This window comes from Myotis daubentonii, chromosome 12, assembly GCF_963259705.1.
Source record: "Myotis daubentonii chromosome 12, mMyoDau2.1, whole genome shotgun sequence".
Classification (NCBI taxonomy): Eukaryota; Metazoa; Chordata; class Mammalia; order Chiroptera; family Vespertilionidae; genus Myotis; species Myotis daubentonii.
Window position 1 is genome coordinate 21,724,478 of NC_081851.1, and position 15,377 is coordinate 21,739,854.

Consider the following 15,377-nt stretch of genomic DNA (forward strand, 5'->3'; position numbering starts at 1 on the left):
CCCCCTCAGAGCACTTGCCCTGCGGGATCACCCCAAGCCCCGCACCCACCACATTCGAAGGCCCTTAGGTGCCCGATCAAATGGCATCTGACAAGGCCGCTGTCTCTTCTGGGGAATCCAAGCCACCTGCTCGCTGGCGCCGGAGCTTTCCCGCATGGAGAACAAGCAGGCTTCAGGCTGCCCAGCTGGTCCAGTGCTGGCGACCCCGAGAATCAGGCCCGCTGCTGCCTGCACATCATCTTCCCCAGGCCCGGGAAAATGGATCAAATACAATGGCAGACTCTACCCCGCCCCAGCCCTGTGACTTCCTCTGGGACCTGCTGGTTCTCATGGCACAAATAGGGAAACTGAGGCTTGGAAAGAGAATGGGAACTGTGCAAGGCACAGGTCTGGGGACTCCCAGGACAGTGCTCTTCCCTCTGCTCCCCACAGGTGTCTCAGCCTCAGTGTCCCTCACAGAAGGGCTGGGGGCTTTGCCTCAGCACTCCGAGGAGGCGGGGGGTGCCCTGTGGGCGGCTGAGCTATTTCCAAGCATGGCTCTCACGAGGAAAGTGTTGAAGGGAGTCTGTGGGGAGGCCAGAAGCCATGTGCTGGCGTGGCTGTGTTCACCTGTGCACGCATGCATGTGTGTGTGTGCATAAGCATGTGCGTATGTGTGTGCTCACGCTTACTATCTGCAGGTCCTCTGTGATGGATGTGGGCCTATTGCCGTGGTCGGCAAACTGTGGCTCGCGAGCCACATGCGGCTCTTTGGCCCCTTGAATGTGGCTCTTCCTAAGCCTTAGGAGTACCCTAATTAAGTTAATAACAATGTACCTACCTATATAGTTTAAGTTTAAAAAATTTGGCTCTCAAAAGAAATTTCCATCGTTGTACTGTTGATATTTGGCTCTGTTGACTAATGAGTTTGCCGACCACTGGCCTGTTGGGTGAGGGTGGGGAAACCAGGCGCTGTACTTGCAGCAACAGCCTCATCCACGATCAGAGGTCCTTAGAGACTGGCTGACTGACCACTGGGGCAGCCTGGCCGGTGCAGACCCCTTGGAGCCAGGATCTCAGGGTGGAGGGCTGCTGCGTGTAACAGGCCTTGGCAGAGGAGTGACAAGCTGGGCACCCTTTAGGCTGTGGCCTTTGCCAACTCTTAGACATGTGTCCTTAGGCATGCCAGCTGCTGGTGGGGGCTGAGCACCTCTTACTGGCCCATGGAAAGAGGAGAGGGTGCCATGGAGAAGGGGGGAAAGGTAGAGATTGGGCGAAGGGTTCTAAATGCAACCCAGAGGGTTCCTAGAAAGGGTGGGAGGGGCCTGGGCTGCAGTCCTGGCTGTGCCACTTACCGTGAGGTGGCCTTGGGCAAGTCACTTCACCTCAGAGCCTGTTTCCTCTTTTGTGAAGTGTGGAGTGATGCTAGAACTCTCCTCTCTGGCTGCTACAAGGAAGAAGTAAGACGCAGCACGTAGCCCAGGAGCGCCCGCCCCTGGTGAGTGCTCAGTAAATGCTTGGGCTCCTGGCCCCAGGCTGAGCCTCACCCCGGCCATCTCACACTGACGGGGCTACTGTTCAGAGCACCCACATCTGACACTTAGGCTGGTTCTGGATTCTACCTAAGCAAGGTCTGGGCTAAGACCAGAGCCCCCGGCACCTGCCCCAGATGGGCCTCACCGCCCACCCGCTGGGCCCAGGCCAGCGGGACCGGAATTTGCTGAGTGCCGTCCTGGGTGTGCTCTGTGCACTGAGGTGGGCGTCACCAGCCCATTTTACAGATGCGTCCTGAGGTCCAGGGAGGTTGAGCAGCCGCCCCAAGTGACCAAGCTAGGAGGGCCCCTCGGCCTCTGATCGCAGAGCCTGGTCCCTCAAGGAGCCCCTCACCTGTGGCTGCCAGCAGGGCACATGGCAGGGGGCTGAAGCTGCACCCCTCAGGCAGCCTGATGGGGAGTCTGTTGGGCAGGGACCCCTGTTAAGTACACACTGGAGCACATTCACATAAGCTGAGTAAACCTTTGCAGCCATTATGGCGATTGATCGGTTCGATCCCGGGAGCTGCTGGGCAAGCCCTGCTTACTCATGCTTTCTTAAAAACAGCCTCTGCTCTCACATGGCATTAATAATTCAGCTCCTCATAGCCTCCAAAGCAAACCTGAAAATGCCAGCTCAGGCCTTTGTCCCTCTCTGCTCCACCTCCCTGCCCGCGGCCCTCACCCCCTTCTGCTTCAGACCCAGGCCTCCATGCCCACCTGTGACCACTCCCAGAGGGCTCGGCCTGGGGCATCTGGTGTTTCCACAGCAGCAGCAGCAGGATGAGGAGGAGAAGGAAGGGGAGGGCCTGGAGGAACTGAGCCACAGGGCTGAGGGGGAGGGGCAGGGGCAGGGAGGTCTGGCCACTGCTCCCCAGGGAGCCCTGCAGTGCGGAAGAATGGAGAGGGGGCCGGGAGGACACGGGGCATCTTGAGGTGACAGGGGAGGCCCATCCTGAATGGGTCCCTGGCCAGGCCCCAGGCAGCAATGCTCCTGCCGTGGGCTGGGGAGTGGGGCAGAGCAAGCACTTACAGCGTCTCCTGGGCCTGAGTCTCCGGTGCAGGGCCTCTTGGCTGTGGTGCTCCCTGGCATCCTCTGGGGCCATGTCTGGAGCGGAGAGGCTGTGACACGCAGGCCTGACACTAGTAGCCAAGTGTCAAGCCACGTGAAAGAACATTTGGGGAGAGTGAGGCTGACGTGCTGAGTGGGAGTGCGAGAAGTGACAACACAGTTTGAGCTCGCGCTTCTGATCATTTCTGTCCCCTTCTCTTCCTGTGGTTTGGTTTAAGGGACAACAAATCCCTCTGCCTGAGCAAGTTGCACCCAGGAGCCCTAATATAGCACCTCCCTCAGCAAGCAGATGATGAGGGGTGTGTGGACAGGACACCAGAGAGGCCAGCACACACCTGGCCTGGGTGAGTGTCACCTTCAGGAGAATTTGCTGCACACTCCCTGAGAGAGGAGGGGTTAGGGAGGGGAAGCTCTGGCTGCTACTCGACACGTGTTAAGAGAGTGCACGTGTTAGGAGAGTACCTGTGTTAGGACAGTACACGTGTTAGGAGAGTGCACGTGTTAGGAGAGTGCACGTGTTAGGAGAGTACATGTGTTAGGAGAGTACACGTGTTAGGAGAGTACACGTGTTAGGAGAGTGCATGTGTTAGGAGAGTACACGTGTTAGGAGAGTACACGTGTTAGGAGAGTACATGTGTTAGGAGAGTGCACGTGTTAGGAGAGTACACGTGTTAGGAGAGTGCACGTGTTAGGAGAGTACATGTGTTAGGAGAGTACACGTGTTAGGAGAGTGCACGTGTTAGGAGAGTACACGTGTTAGGAGAGTGCACGTGTTAGGAGAGGGCACGTGTTAGGAGAGTACATGTGTTAGGAGAGTGCATGTGTTAGGAGAGTACATGTGTTAGGATAGTGCATGTGTTAGGAGAGTACACGTGTTAGGAGAATGCATGTGTTAGGAGAGTACATGTGTTAGGAGAGTGCATGTGTTAGGAGAGTGCACGTGTTAGGAGAGTGCACGTGTTAGGAGAGTACATGTGTTAGGAGAGTACACGTGTTAGGAGAGTGCACGTGTTAGGAGAGTACACGTGTTAGGAGAGTGCATGTGTTAGGAGAGTGCACGTGTTAGGAGAGTACACGTGTTAGGAGAGTGCATGTGTTAGGAGAGTGCACGTGTTAGGAGAGTACATGTGTTAGGAGAGTGCATGTGTTAGGAGAGTACTTGTGTTAGGAGAGTGCATGTGTTAGGAGAGTGCACGTGTTAGGAGAGTACTTGTGTTAGGAGAGTGCACGTGTTAGGAGAGTGCACGTGTTAGGAGAGTGCACGTGTTAGGAGAGTGCACGTGTTAGGAGAGTACACGTGTTAGGAGAGTGCATGTGTTAGGAGAGTACTTGTGTTAGGAGAGTACATGTGTTAGGAGAGTGCACGTGTTAGGAGAGTACACGTGTTAGGAGAGTGCATGTGTTAGGAGAGTACTTGTGTTAGGAGAGTGCATGTGTTAGGAGAGTGCACGTGTTAGGAGAGTACTTGTGTTAGGAGAGTGCACGTGTTAGGAGAGTGCACGTGTTAGGAGAGGGCACGTGTTAGGAGAGTACTTGTGTTAGGAGAGTGCATGTGTTAGGAGAGTACTTGTGTTAGGAGAGTGCACGTGTTAGGAGAGTGCACGTGTTAGGAGAGTGCACGTGTTAGGAGAGTACACGTGTTAGGAGAGTGCATGTGTTAGGAGAGTGCACGTGTTAGGAGAGTGCACGTGTTTGGAGAGTGCACGTGTTAGGAGAGTGCACGTTTAGGAGAGTGCATGTGTTAGGAGAGTGCACGTGTTAGGAGAGTACATGTGTTAGGAGAGTACATGTGTTAGGAGAGTGCACGTGTTAGGAGAGTACACGTGTTAGGAGAGTGCATGTGTTAGGAGAGTGCACGTGTTAGGAGAGTACACGTGTTAGGAGAGTGCATGTGTTAGGAGAGTGCACGTGTTAGGAGAGTACTTGTGTTAGGAGAGTGCATGTGTTAGGAGAGTACTTGTGTTAGGAGAGTGCATGTGTTAGGAGAGTGCACGTGTTAGGAGAGTACTTGTGTTAGGAGAGTGCACGTGTTAGGAGAGTGCACGTGTTAGGAGAGTGCACGTGTTAGGAGAGTGCACGTGTTAGGAGAGTGCACGTGTTAGGAGAGTGCACGTGTTAGGAGAGTGCACGTGTTAGGAGAGTGCATGTGTTAGGAGAGTGCACGTGTTAGGAGAGTACTTGTGTTAGGAGAGTGCACGTGTTAGGAGAGTGCACGTGTTAGGAGAGTGCACGTGTTAGGAGAGTGCACGTGTTAGGAGAGTACACGTGTTAGGAGAGTGCATGTGTTAGGAGAGTGCACGTGTTAGGAGAGTGCACGTGTTTGGAGAGTGCACGTGTTAGGAGAGTGCACGTTTAGGAGAGTGCACGTGTTAGGAGAGTACACGTGTTAGGAGAGTGCACGTGTTAGGAGAGTACACGTGTTAGGAGAGTGCACGTGTTAGGAGAGTGCACGTGTTAGGAGAGTGCACGTGTTAGGAGAGTACACGTGTTAGGAGAGTGCACGTGTTAGGAGAGTGCACGTGTTAGGAGAGTGCACGTGTTAGGAGAGTGCATGTGTTAGGAGAGTGCACGTTTAGGAGAGTACACGTGTTAGGAGAGTGCACGTGTTAGGAGAGTACTCATGTTAGGAGATTGGGCCAAGGCTGCAGCATGCACATCTGCTTCCAGCTCTCCCCTGGAGGACAGAAAAAGCAACCAGAAAAAATGAAGAAGCGGTGCCTTCAGCGGGCCAGAAATTAGTAAGAACCCCCAGAAGGGTCTCACCCCGAAGGAGGAAGCTTGCACAAGTGCCGAGTGGGAAGCTTTCGGATTCGAGAGGGAGTGAACAGAGCGGGTGGGGAGCTGAAGTAGGGGTCCCTGGCGAGAGGCTGCCCCACTGCCCATCTGTGCATGAAGGTGCCGCTGCAGACCAGAGCTAATAGGGCCATCAGATCTGAGAGGCATGGCAGTGCCCGGCTGACTGGCTATGCCCAAGAAGCACAGGGCACCTTGTCCCAGAGGAGAGCGTGGGCACACCCCACACGTTGCACCGCCACTCACTTCACATGCAAACAGAGACGTGTGCCTGAGAGCTGCCCGGCTGAGGAAACAACACCGAAGAAATGGAAGGAAGGGTAAACAGCAGATCAGCACAGTTACTAAGACAAGACAAGCGAAAGGGAAGTGCAGACTAGAATCCGGGTAACTACTATTCTCAGAGACCCCGGAGGACATTATATGCAGAGAGTCAACAACCTTGGAAGTGAAAGTCATTGACGGTGTGAATAGCAGAGCCGTCCCCCTACAAGACAAACCCGTGAGCTTGACTCTAGCCAGAATTTCCATCAAGTTGTAGAAACGAAAAGATAAAGAGATGAAAATGTAAAAAAGAATTGAGGGTCGTGGAGGAGAGTTTCAGCGTTAATCTAAAACAGAGGTTCTCAACCCTCTGGCCCTTTAAATACAGTTCCTCATGTTGTGACCCAACCATAAAATTATTTTCGTTGCTACTTCATCACTGTAATGTTGCTACTGTTATGAATCGTCATGTAAATATCTGATATGCAGGATGGTCTTAGGCGACCCCTGTGAAAGGGTCGTTCGACTGCCAAAGGGGTCGCGACCCACAGGTTGAGAACCGCTGCTCTAAAAGAAGCTGGGGAAGGAGGCACTGGGAGAGCAGAGCGTAGGAAAGGGTCGCTAAGGGGAAAAGTGTCATTTCATTGAACCTTCCCAGCGATGCAGTGAGGGAGCCGCACCTGGTACCTGAGAGACCCAGACGAAGCGGCTGGGCCTCTTCCAGGCCCACAGTCAGGGGGAGGGTCTGCTCCGGGTCTGCCGACTCCGAGCTGGGGCCACGGAACTAAGACAAGCCGCACAGCCCCTGAAGCTCACGTGGCAGATGGATGTGAACATGCGCCTGTGGAAGGGGTTCTGTGGTCGAGTGCCTGTGAGAGGCGCCGGGCAGGTGTGGCTCAGTGAACTCCCGCACTGTGCGCATTTTGAAGACAGGGTCCTGGTCAGACCTGGGTCCTCAACCCCCACCTGCCTCTTTCTTCTTGTGACATTTGGGAGGACTTTCTGCTCCTCTGGGTCTTGATGTCCTCGTCTGTTCAATAGGAATCACCACGACACCCCTGGCTGTCTTCCCGGTGGCAGGGGCTCAAGATGATAGGCATGGAACGGAGTGTACAAACATGGGCCCCTGCCTCGTGGGGGTTCTGTCAGCAGGGCCCCGTCTCCTTGCTGCTTCACGCTCTGTTAAGTGGGCAGCTGTGCACTTAACTTTTCACACACGACTTAGAAAGGTGGGCTGCGCACCCTGCTCTTCCAGATACGTGAGTGACATGTGAGAAGAGACCAGAATGCTCACTCCAGGGGAGCCCTGGGCAGTGCTGCCTACCTGTCCTGCGCCCTGACCCTTGCGTACAGCACAGGGCAGCCCGACCCTCCTGCTGCTGGGTTGGGGGTGGGGCTGTGGGTGTTCCTCCCTCCCTTTCAAGCCATTGCCAGTCTTTAGAGGTTCTGGTCCAGGCCAAGGGAGGTCCGAGGAAGGAGTCTTGGCCAAGGCGTTGAGAAGCTGGGCACTTGTCCCCGCTGTGCCACTGTGTGACTTCGCAGCCCGTCATCTGTGAAGTGGCAGGTGCGCGGAAGGCAGCCTCTCCCACCCTCTAATGGGGCGGTGCTGCAGCCAGGACAGGCCTTTCCAATGGAAGGGAAGGGAAGGGAAGGGGAGGGGAGGGAAGGGAAGGGAAGGGAAGGGGAGGGAAGGGAAGGGAAGGGAAGGGAAGGGAAGGGAAGGGAAGGGAAGGGAAGGGAAGGGAAGGGAAGGGAAGGGAAGGGAAGGGAATCTCCATTGTCCTTGAAATAAAGTCTGAACTCTCAGCTTGAACTCTGGCCCTGCCTGGCCCTATCCTCTCCACCTCCCCCCGCCCCCCCCCCCCCCCCGCCGCCCGCCCCCCCACCAGCTCTCCATGGGCCATTATGCTGCTCACATTCAGTCCCGCCCCAGCCCACCCTGCTCATGCCACGTCCTTCTTTGCCGTCCTGGAGCTACGGAGCCTGGTCCATCTGCCCCAGATCCTCCTCACACTCCTCTGCCTTCAGACCAGGGCATTGAGTCTGGAGTGGGAGCTCCTCTGACGTGTGTCTCCTACTGCAGTCTTTGCTCTGCCCTGTCCCAGCTCTTTCATTGTCCGTCTCCCTCTCCAGAGTGCAAGCTCCGGAGCCAGTGCCCCGGCCGCCACAGGAGTGCTGTGTCTGCGGCACAGAGCGGACACTCCGCAGAATGTGTCTGTGGAGGAGTGGCCCTTGGCCTCCTCTGACTCTGCGTCTCACACCTCTCCCCATTGAAGGGGGACTCAAAGCCATGTTTCCTCCTCAGGGTCCAGCTAACAGCCCCTCTGGGCCGTGCCCTCCTCTGTGGAGGCCTCACAAGTCCCCGCCCTGCAGCAGGGATGCTGGGCATCTCCAAGGAGTTTTCAGCACAGATGCTCGGAATGGAGTCCCAGCACTTCCGGAAAGTGCTGGGTGGGGGCGAGTCCTGCTGTCTGCTCTTTGCAGCTGTGAATGGGGGTGTGATAGGGATGTTGTGAGGGTCAATGGTACCATGCAGGTGAGTGCCTAGGAGAGTGGCTGGCATCTAGTAAGCTCCCATAAATGAAGAGGCTACTATTACTATCATTAGCCAGCTCCCTCGCTTTTCTGAGCTCGGGAGAAGTAAGGACTGGGAGGCCCCCAGCCTGTGGGCAGCCACCATGGGACTCAGACCCAGGACTGCCGCTCCCAAGCCAGGACTCTGCTTCTCCCTCTGTTTTCCATCTCCCACCCCTGGGCTTTGATTCCCAAGTCACTAACCTGCCTCCAGCTGAAGCAGGGCATCTGTAACACCCCCCCGCCCCCACCTCAGAGGCCACCGCAGAGGCTGAGATACTGGCATCAACTGTCCAGGGTGGAAATTCCCCAAGACACCCGGGGGCCCTCAGCTCAAGTTCAAACAAAAAAATGCTTATGTCCAGACCAGCAGCAAGAAAGGGACTTGGGAGCACTTAGCATCAGTGTCATAAACCATGAGGATTGATAACCCTGTGTGACTGGGGCGCCTGCCAGGGGAGCCAGCAAACTCGAGGTTGCCAGCGATACTTCCTAATATCTGTGCACAGGGCCCCAGCCAGGATTCAGCTGGGCATTAATGTAACACGACACCAGGTAACATGTGCATGGAGCCCCCCGGTGTACAGAGCACGCCCACAGGCATGGGTGCCCCTGATTCCCACAATACTAGGGCGCAGGCCAGGGTGAAGGAATGTTCCCCCACTTTTGAGATGAAGAAATTGAGGCAGAAGGAGGGGAGAAGCAATGTAGCCCTGGATCTCCTGACTCATCAGTACCCTGTCCTCTTGCAGACAGAGGGGTGGGAAGCCCAGCTCTGTCAAGAACATAAGTTTATCCAAAGGGGCTCATGAACCAACATGGTGGACACGGTGCAAACTCTAGGGTCTGATGTGAAGTTGCTGAGAAGAGCCACAGTTGGCCTTTCCCGGTCCTGCCAGGCTGGGGCTGGTTGGTTTCCCTGGGCTGGAGCTGAGTGAACCTAAGAGGAGACTTGAGATGAAAAGTTCCACATGAGAGAGGGACTGGGAATACGCCATCATAGGGGAGCAAGGAGCAGGATAAGGGGCTCTGAGGACCAGGGGCCCTCAAGTGTCCCTCCTTGCATCGCCTGTTCAATATGACTAGACTCTTGTACACCCCTGGAACAACCGATGGGGGTTTGGCTATGCCCTGTCTGGGGATGGAGGCATGGAGACTGACCTTTTCTCCTGACCAAGGGGGAGCCAAACAGGTGGCTGGGCAATCCTGAGCATGTTCCCATAAGTCGGCAGTGACACCTGGAGGCGCGTGCGCACGGCCAGCAGCTCAGTCCTCTCTTGGCTTCCAAGCCTTTCCAGGCCATGAGAACCATGTGAACGAGAACGCCTTAATTAAGGAGCATGAAGGTGCTTATCTTCCAGAGACCACAGGCCTTGGTTCTGGCTCACGATTTCTGTGATGGTGAAAGCCTTTTCCAGAAGCTGATCCTGACACGGGACACTTCTCTCTTCAGTACCTCTTGAGGAATGTGTCTGCAGATGGCTGTTTTCTTAGGTTTTGCTTACTTGGAATGCCCTAATTTATATCTCACCAGGACCACCCAGGAAGTGGCACCAAGGGAATCCAATTTTCCTTATCTCATGGTACTGCCCGAGCCCTCCAATTCAACAGACCCCTGCGGGCCACACAGAACCCATCCACATATTCTCTGCTCTGGCCCAACTTCAGATGAACTGTGGGAGGGTTATGGCTACAAGTAACAGAAAACCTCCATTCCTTTAGCTTCAATAATAAGGAAATGTATCATGTCGCACCCAAGTCCAGCAGGGGGTGGCTCCAGGAGCAGTCAACTTTGACCAGCAGTATCATTAAGGACCTACGTTCTTGTATCTACACTGCCAGCAGCACCCTTATCCCCAGCCTGCTCCCCTCATGATCACAAGATAGATGCCTAGTGCCAGACATCACATCCCAACATGACAATGTCCTAGGAAAGAAAAAGGTCCTTCATGTATGTCTTGGGATGCTGACTTTCATCAGCTTGTCAGATCCCCACGGCTCACTGTGTGACAGACAGGTAATGCCACCAAGTGACCCCATTTTACAAGAAGGAAAGGAAGGCTTGGAGAGATGGTGAACCCTGGCCAACTCTGCCAACAGGTGAGGGTTGGACTAGGGACTCCACCCTGGTTCTCCTGGACACCAGTCCAGAAGTCTTGCTGGTGACATCAGTATAGCCTCTGCTGAAATAATTTGGGGAAAGGCATCATCAGACATCTCGTTAATTGTTTCTTTTTAAATATTTATTCAAGGCAGGTAATGCCAGTACCTTTGGGAAGCTTCCAATCTAGTGGGAGAACAGAAACAAATAAATGATTACACAAGTAAATATCTAAGTTCACATTGTGAAAACTGCCAAGAGGGAAGGGTGGGGCCATGATAGAGCTCAACAAGGAGGAGGCCAGGGAAGACACCACTTGCAGAAGTAACATTAGCTGAGACCCAATAGATGAGTTGGGTGCAAAGAAGGAGAAAGCCTGGCTGGAGCTGCTCAGTGGTTGAGCATCGACCCATGAATCAGGAGGTCACGATTTGATTCCTGGTCAGGGCACATTCCCGGGTTTCAGGCTCGATCCCCAGAGGGGGATATGCAGATGGCAGCTGATCAATGATTCAGAGGAGAAGGGAAAGCATACGGGCTCAGGGAAGACTGTGCACAGAGATCTGGAAGTGAGAGTCCTGGGCTCACTCAGGTGGTTGCAAATGTGGCTGGGTTCACGTGATCCAGGGAGAGAGACTGGAGGGCCAGACCACTCCAGTGGGTCTGGAAGGGAAGGCTGCTGTTGAATTAAAATCATAGGCTCTGGAGCTGGACTTCTTGGATTCAAATCCTGAAGCTGTGGTTTGACAGCACTGTGCCCTTAAGCAAACCATCAACCATGTGGTGCTTCCATTTCTTCCTCTTATCAAGTCTCTACCTTATCTGGAGCGGTGAGAAATGGATCTGATTGTGTTGAGTGCCTCATGCATAATAAGTACTTGGTAGATGTCAGCTACTGTATGGGCCTTGTTAAGGATTTTGCTCTATGTTCTGTGAGTAATGGAGGACCCCCTTGAATGCAAGGAACAGCCACCCAACTCACTGGCTTGAGAAACAATAGGGTGATTTATTAGCTCATATAACTGAAAAAATATAGGTTTATTTATTTATTGTTAATCTTCACCCGAGGGTATTTTTTCCATTGATTTTCAATGAGACTGGAAGGGAGGAATGATGAGAGAGAGAGAGAGAGAGAGAGAGAGAGAGAGAGAGAGAGAGAGAGAGAAGACACACTGATTTGTTGCCTACTGCATGCACCCTGACCAGGGCCAGGGATCTAACTTGAAACCCAGGTGCATGCCCTTGACCAGGAATCGAACACACAACCCTTCAATCTATGAGCTGGCACTCTATCCACTGAGCAACACTGGCCAGGGCTAAAATATATAGGTTTATATGTGTCATCAGGCTTGGCTGGATCCAGGCACATAGCACCCTCTCTTCATTGTTTGCTCTGCTTTCCAGTGAGGTGACTACATTCTCAGGCTCCCTGTCACAAGGTGGCAGGGTGGCCACTTAGCTACCATATGAAAGAGATTGCCTCTCTCCTGCTTGTCCCAGGGCCAGTCTCATGGAGGTCTCTCATTGACTTAGTTCCCATCTGGTGCCCAGCCCTGAGCCAGTCACCATGGCAGTGGAGAAGGGGAGTGGAGTAGGAAAAGAGGAATTGATGCTGAGCGGCCAGTGAGATCCCCAAAGGCCCAAGATCACTGGCCTGAGGTTGGCAGGGTGTTCTAAAAGGAAATTGAGGTGCTGTTCCAAATTGGGAAGAGGCAGGCTGAGCAGGCAGCCACAGGCAGTGTTGAGTCAGAGAGACACTGGATATTTACACAGGGAGGGATAGACAGGGTCTGATGACCCTGAGATGATCACTCTGGCTGCTGAACGGACAAGATAGGAGGAGGGCAGAGTAGAGGTGGGGAGAGGCATTCAATGTCACAGCCGGGCTAGTGGCAGTGGAGCAGAAATGGATGAGAAAGAATAACAGAGCCAGAGCTTGGTGACAGACTGGGCAGGAGTGGGGACAGGTGGATTGTAGGCAAAGAGCCAGGATTTGGCCCAAGCAGCTGAGACAGGGGGCTTCAGGGAGGGGCCGGTTGTGGGAGGGTTGATTTGGGGTGAAGAGTGAGAGTTCACCTTTAGATGCCCTGCATTTGAGCAGCCCCGGGAAATCCATGGGTAGGAGTCCAGGAGGCATGTTTTTGTGGCATTCTTGTCTGGTTCTTATGAAATACTAGTGGCCCAGTGCATGAATTCATGCACATTGAAAGGAAATTAATTAGAATATTTTAGTATTGCTATTCAGCCTTTCTCTCTAATAGAAGTATCAACTGAATTCACAATTGACAATGACAGATCAAAACACAGGCGTGTGATTGGCGCCAGCGAGAGCTTTATATGTATTGCACATGCGCGAATCAACTTAGCCTTTTATATATATAGAATAAACTTGCTTAATTAGACCTGCTTTCTGAGGTAGCTAAACTTTTTCCAGCCCAGTGAAGCACCCCAACTTCTCTTTCAGGTAATTGTCAGCAACACAGTAGTAAATATCATCACGAAGCGCATTATTATTGTAGATCATGCAGGGAGAACAAAGGGTAAATATTTAACTGCAGCAGTGTTTGACTATATTCTCTGCAGTGAGAAAACCTGAAGTCATTTTCAAGGTCCACCATTTCTTACTTCTTTTCAGTCGGGTCAAGTTTCTAAGCTTTCTAAATCTCTGTTTTCCGGCTAATGAAAAGAAATAGGATTCCACCAGGTCTCCTATCTACCTACTCCTGGACTTCTGTGAGGATCAAATGAGATGAGGCACGGGAAAACACTTCATAGATATTTGGTCAAAGTGTAAAATGTTTCCACCTGGCTATAAAGCAAGTCATGTTCCTGGGCTGAAGGAACTGCAAGGAGGCTAGTCGTCGCTAGGGAGAGGAAGCCAGGCATTGCTATGTGACGCCATTACCCAGATGGACGCTTAGCATATTAGCCTTTTATATTTATAGATAAGAAAGATAAATAAATTGAATAATGGCTGTTCTGCCCAGTAGAATGCATGAGAACCAAGGGAAGCCTTCACTCCAGGAACAACTTACTGAGCTGTTTGCAGGGAATGTGTTTCTGGAATAATCTCTGCCTGGTCTAGTCCCTCCCTTAAGAGTAAAAGACTCCTCAGGACCTAGGTGGTCAGGACCAGCAGGGTAAGGGCATGCAATGAATGTTAGTCAAACAGACGGGTCCCACTCCCCAGGAGCTGACATACAGCTGTGATTAGACATGAGGAGCGTGGGTGACATGGAAGACGTCTGGGTAGACAGCCGAAACTCAATGCAGCAGAGGCCATGGGGGCTCTGAGGAGAAAGGGGTTAATGCAGGGCTGATGTAATCTGGGGTGGTTTCCTGAAGACAGAACTGGAGTGGCATCATCAGTGTGCCAGACAAAAGGAAGACCATGAGCTCAGGCGGGGGTGCAAGCCTAGGTGTGGAGTGTGCCCTACCCTGCCCCAAAGCCATTGGGTCTCTAAAAACATTCTAAGTTATATCAAGACACCAGGCCTCTCTGGGCTCCCCAGACATCCTGAAATCTTCCAGTGCGGGCTCGCCCCAGCTTTCCCACTCAGCTGAGAAAGAGTGAGCTGTTCCTTACTCAGGGGCGTTCATCTTTCCCTACCTCTGTGGCAGCCCTCAGCACCCTGACCCGCAGAGATTTCTCTGTGCCCCTCCCTTAGCCCACTCCTTCCCCAAGGCAGGGAACAGGCCAGGAGCATTGTGGACATCAGCATATCCTCTGCCACACGAGGCCCTGGGGCATTTGGGGAGGAATGAATGCATGCCAGGGCAAATGGTCCCTGGTAGGGGAGCTAGAGGTGGCTGGGGAAGCCCTGGCTGGGCAGTTCATGAGTGTGGGGTGCACCTATGGGCCTTGGGGGCTTGTCTGTGTCCGCCTCCCTCTCCAGATCTAGGGAAGAAGCCAGTGTGACAGGGCCACCAGCCCAGCCTCAGTGGACCTGGGCTGGCCCCAGAGCTGGCAGGCCCCAAGCTAGTGAGCGAGCAGGGAGTCAGCTTCCATCCATTAGGCCCGCAGCCCGGCTGCCGATGCTGAGCGGACGTTCTGCTCTTGGCCCTGCTATCTACTTAGGCATCGTTAATATTTTACGCTGCAGAGCCAGGGGATCGATGTCTTGTTTATAGCTCAGTGTTTATGGGCAGCCATTGAAGCTTTCCCAGGGAAGATGTGCAGGAGCACCAGGGGAAACTGAGGCGGGAGAGGAGGGCTGGGGAAGCCCCAAGAGGACCCAAGAGGGCTTCCTTTGCTTGCTTGGTTCTCTGTCCTCCCACCACTCTCACATCTGGCACCCTGGACACCCAGCTTCCGAACACACCCTAAAGGGCCCATGCCGGCCTGTAGGCCCCACCCAAGGAGGCTCTGGCTTCTGTAGACTTTCACACACTCTAGTAACTTGCCTGGTCTCACAGCGCTGCCATCTCTGCATCTTAGCCTCTCTGCTTACGCTGCCTTTGGCCATTGGAGACTCATCACATCCCACTGAAATGGAATTGAAAACTGTGTTTACGGTGCTTTAAAAATGTCTCCAACAACTCAGACTTTTAACCAGTGTTAAATAGTGAGGTTGAACTGCTCGACCCAAAGTGAGGCTCCCTGCAGCCTCCTCCCCTTGCGTTTCCACAGAAGCAGGATGCACCTGTGTCCTCACCCTCATCCACCTTCTAGGTCCCGCTTTCTTCCTCTGCACAACCGGGGAAAGAAATGCCTCCTGGGGGAGCCCTCAGGGTGACAGGTCACCCTAAGGACTTGGCTCCTGGCGCTAGCTCCAGAGGGCCCTCCGCGCGCAGCGCCGCTTTCCCACCCGGCGACCAAGCTCCGTGCTGGGACACAAGCACCCGCTCAGGATCTGTGATGGTTGAATGAATGCGTGGCAGAGGTTCCATAAGTGGGAGTGGCGGTTGTTCAGGTGCCAGGTGCAAACAGGGTTCACACTCACGGGCGTGGACCGGGCCGGGTTTCCCTCCACTAAGGCTCGGGAAGGACAGATTTGTCCGCCACGGCATGCGCGTCTCGCCCCCTAAGCCCAGGACGGTGCGCAGCGCCCACTGGAGGAGC

The 15,377-nt window shown here is 53.7% G+C and overlaps 1 protein-coding gene across 2 annotated transcripts in view; it reads left to right on the forward strand.

The window, feature by feature from the left end:
- The window catches only part of KCNIP3 (potassium voltage-gated channel interacting protein 3), a 66,561-nt gene that overhangs the window by 27,072 nt on the left and 24,112 nt on the right, over positions 1–15,377 (forward strand). The gene's annotated exons all lie outside the window — the stretch shown is intronic.